Source organism: Hyalella azteca, unplaced genomic scaffold (assembly GCF_000764305.2).
Source record: "Hyalella azteca isolate HAZT.00-mixed unplaced genomic scaffold, Hazt_2.0.2 contig7689, whole genome shotgun sequence".
NCBI lineage: Eukaryota > Metazoa > Arthropoda > Malacostraca > Amphipoda > Hyalellidae > Hyalella > Hyalella azteca.
In genome coordinates, this window is record NW_025937808.1 from 76,170 (window position 1) to 80,408 (window position 4,239).

General features: G+C 35.8%; 1 long non-coding RNA gene across 1 annotated transcript; it reads left to right on the forward strand.

The window, feature by feature from the left end:
* Nucleotides 1–258: 258 nt before the first annotated feature.
* LOC125178185 lies at nucleotides 259–3,619 on the forward strand. The gene is made up of 3 exons (XR_007156818.1): nucleotides 259–791; nucleotides 1,711–1,758; nucleotides 3,557–3,619. It is a non-coding gene; the product is annotated as an uncharacterized LOC125178185 (long non-coding RNA).
* Nucleotides 3,620–4,239: the final 620 nt, after the last annotated feature.

Sequence of the window (4,239 nt, forward strand, 5' to 3'; positions counted from 1 at the left end):
GTTCTGATGCGTCCTTTTGCCAGGCGAATCTGGGTCAGGATTGCCCACACAATTAGAAGAAGTTCATCGCTATTAGGACAAAGTCTACATTTTTCTTATTGTTGAATTGAGGGAAACTGCGTGCTGACATAAATTCGTATGCCTATAACACTCGTATGTATGATACTAGGACCTCTGTTGTGCAGAGCTGCAAAAGTTTGGCTATGCTCTAATATATCTCTATTTTCAGTGCCGTTCTTTATTATTTGCAAACACTAAAACGCCACATTCGATCGGAGATACGAGAAACTCGATGAGTAGTCAGTTTCATTAAATTTCTCTGTCGTGCTTTTGCATTCAATAATTCTTTAGTGTTCGTTGATCGTTCCAGATGTACAATAGAACACGAATAGCTAATTTTATTTTTACCCCCTTTGCGGGACTAAGAAATATGAGGACAACACGCAAAACAATCTGTTTGACGTTATGTACGATGATATTTGTTTCAATAACGCTGATTTATTTCGTTCCAACATTCAATATCAACTGGCCTAAAGCTCCTGGATGGATAGAACGTTCAATTAATGTCAATAATTCAAACAATACTGAAATAGGCCAAGAAAATCGTATTTTTGAAATTTCTTATCGCCAAGGACTGACCAAGGCCGGAGCCCAAAGTCAGTTACTAGATGCTCCGTCGATGGAAGAATTTGACTACAAAGAGACCAACCACTCTACGCTGGGTCAGTCGGAGACGCCATTTTTCGATGCAGGGAACGCTGAACAGATTCTACAGCCACCGGCAATTGGAGGTGAGGATCTATCGATTTTTTAGTTTGAACGGAATTAAGTAAGTTTTGGTGCTAATTTGACTTATATGTTCGTTGCGGAAGAAACTTAGTTGATATGTTATTTCTCATATTCCGAGATTTTCACAAATAGCGAAGTTTTAAAAATATTTTCCATATATTGAGATTTGCACAAATATAGAGGTTTTGAAAAATATGAAAAACATTTTCCATATACCGAGATTTTCACATATGGCAAGGTTATGAAAAATATGGAAAAATATAAAAATATCTATTTTTCATACCCCGAAATTATAAGAAATAGTGAGGTTTTGAAAAATATGAAAAAAATTCATATACCGAGATTTTTACATATCCCGAGGTTTCGGATATTTTTATTTCGAAAATTTCATTAAACGAATAATGCTTATGATTTTGATGACATCAATTATGATTAATATAAGTAATTTTGATCATGAAATTCATTTGCTCTTATTTTTTCATGCATTTTTAAACCATTTTGTACTTGAAGAATTACTACCCATAAAGAATAAGAATGTCAAGATGTGTATTTGTGAGCCGTACAAAATGATCTTGAGATGATACTCCATCATCACTTGTGTCGTGGGCTTATCAAAATAAAATGATAAATTTCGCGTAATTGTGGATGGCTATTTGAGCTTGTAGTATTACCGTCGGAATATTATCTCGAGAACGTAAATGATGAATTTATAATATGTGTTCGGGGCCGGAAGAATATTTTCACTCTAAGGTTGAAATCAGAAATCGACGCGAATTCAGATTTTGGAGTTATCATCTAACTAAAGAGATTAAAACAAGTGGTGACTTACAGTGATATCAAAACAGTATTATTTATTTTCATTTGTAAACCGGAGCTCATATAGCGAATAACTAACACTGCATTCTTCTCTATGTTTGTCAGTTGAACCAGCGATGCAGACTATCACAGCGATAATGATCGTATGTGAAGGTGAGATGGAGGGAGCTTCAAACGTACATTAAATCATTCATTATATGTTTTTACGTGATTTATAATTGTTCGCAATCAGTAAGTTAGTGTTCATTTTCTGGAACGCTTTTTACATGTATGACAATAGTAGCGGAAAAAGGACTTCAGTTCAGTGAAACATATCTGACATGGTCTTCATGCATCATTGTGTTACGATGCTCGGTGGCACTCCAAACAGCCGCTATATAAAGATGAATATGTCTACAACCAATCGAAAGTTCGGAGATCTCTGTAATTAATATGGAGTAAATATAAAGCTTATGGTACGGTCGTATAATAATAATTTATTCATTTGATATTCTTCATCATGATAATTAATCAATTAATCATAAGCCTAGGAAGCAATAACTTATTTACCTCAACAAATAATGTACCGTGAACTCTTTAATAGAAGACTAATAATATGTGATGTCATAGATGTTTCCTGTCTAATATTTGATTAATGGGAAATGTGGTCCACATGCATAAAGCGCATGCGACATGATTTACTTTTTGAGAATTTGTAAAATCTCATTATCTGAAGGCTAAATTATATGAAAGCTAAATTATCTGAAGGCTGAATTTTTTAAGGCTAAATTTTCTGGGAACGCAGCCGTGCACCACCAAATTTGCGCACCAATCAGCCCTGAAAGGAACGCATAGAATATTTCCAGATGAACACCAATCAGCCGCGGGTTAAGCCATCCGTCAGTAGCCAGCCCATGACATCATCTTGCTTTAAATATTAGGAGCTTTATACGCCTCCATATCCTGAAGCGAATAGCCCAGAGTGTAAAGATCATCCACCACTGAACGTTGCAGCGAATCATCACCTTACACCCTGACTTTAGCTCGAACTGTAAACAGCGGACAGTGGACTGTGATCAATCAGCACAGCTTGCCAACGGAACAGCATGAATCTAGTAGTGCACCGTTAGACGGTCACTTGTAGCTCACAGTATCTGGGGTTAGGTTTCAGATAGCATAGTTCTGTTCCAAAATTTATCGTCCTATAGGACGAGTGGCTGTTCGACCGTGGGCTGATTTGACACACGGGACAGATACGGACGGCTCCGGCGCGTTCCGTCCGGGTGGTGAAGAATTTTTTCGCGTATTGGCGGACGATGCTGGGCCATACTACGTTAGGCTATTTTCCTGTGGGCTGATTGATCTAATTCAATCTATGTGATCTGTCTGGTGGCTTGCGGCTGATAATGTTACAGTCAAGAAGTGTTATAGGCTACGTTCACGCTTTCCATCACAGTTTGTGAGATCTTATCCTTAAAAATATAATCAATTCCAACGGAATGGCAAGCGATAGAAAGTAACAAAATTTGTCTAGAAATAAACTCGAGAGCTTGAGCGAAATATAAGCAAATACCAATTCACTCCTCATTTGTTTGACCTCTTCAATCTTTTGCATGATTCAGGCTTTTAATTTTATTTCATCTCTTTCTATGTTATTTTTTCACGACAATCCTAAAACGCAAAAAACATGCACCGTGCAAGCATCCCCATAGTAACTTAACATAACCTAGTCTGAAATGAATAAATAATTGAAGATACGGGGCAACTAGCCTTTGTGTAATCATATTTTACATCATATGATGATAAGTCCAATTTATACACTAATATATTTAGTTCATTTTTAACAATTCATCGGTATTACATGTAATTATTCTTCCGTTTGCGAAGAATATCTGCGCCGAATGACTTAGAGTTGCCAAAAAATATACATTTGTTTCGTTCTATCTTATGAATCGAGTTTATTTTTCTACAGCCGATGAGAAGAAGCCTGATAGAGGATCAATCTCATCGTTCGATCAACACATTGATCGCGCCAAGTCGTTGTTGAAATCAACAGTATTTCTTTCGAAGCAGCATATCAAGTAAGACGAATTTAGGTTTTAAACATCGATAACCTATTTTAGATAAAAAATTCTATCAAATGCCATTGAAACAGTCAATATTGAAAAGAAACTATATTTTGCATACGATTTTTAAATGAAACTAACAGAATCTCTTATTTCTAATAATTTTTACATATGAAACGAAGGTTACTGAGAATTACAAACATTTTTAATGTTATGTGGGGGTATCATATATTAAATTGAGATGGCTTGAGTCGGAAGCATCATAATTATTCATGTTGTTGTAATGTATGTTAAGCTGATTAGAATAGGAAAAAAGTAGTTTCTATCACGTCATATATTTTAAAGTTGGACACTCGGAGTGATTACTCCACCAATTTTACGTTACGTTCAGGTTCAGGTTCAAGATATTCATTACTAATCGTTTTGTCCGGTTGACGTCGAGTGGCGCTTGATAGGCACGGATGAAAAGGTTCTCTTTTGAAAAGGTTACGGCAAAAATAGTACAAAGAGAAGGTTGTAATGAAACACTGATACATTTCATATAAAATTGAAAATGCAAGTTTCACATCCTACGTTAACAATAATCTCT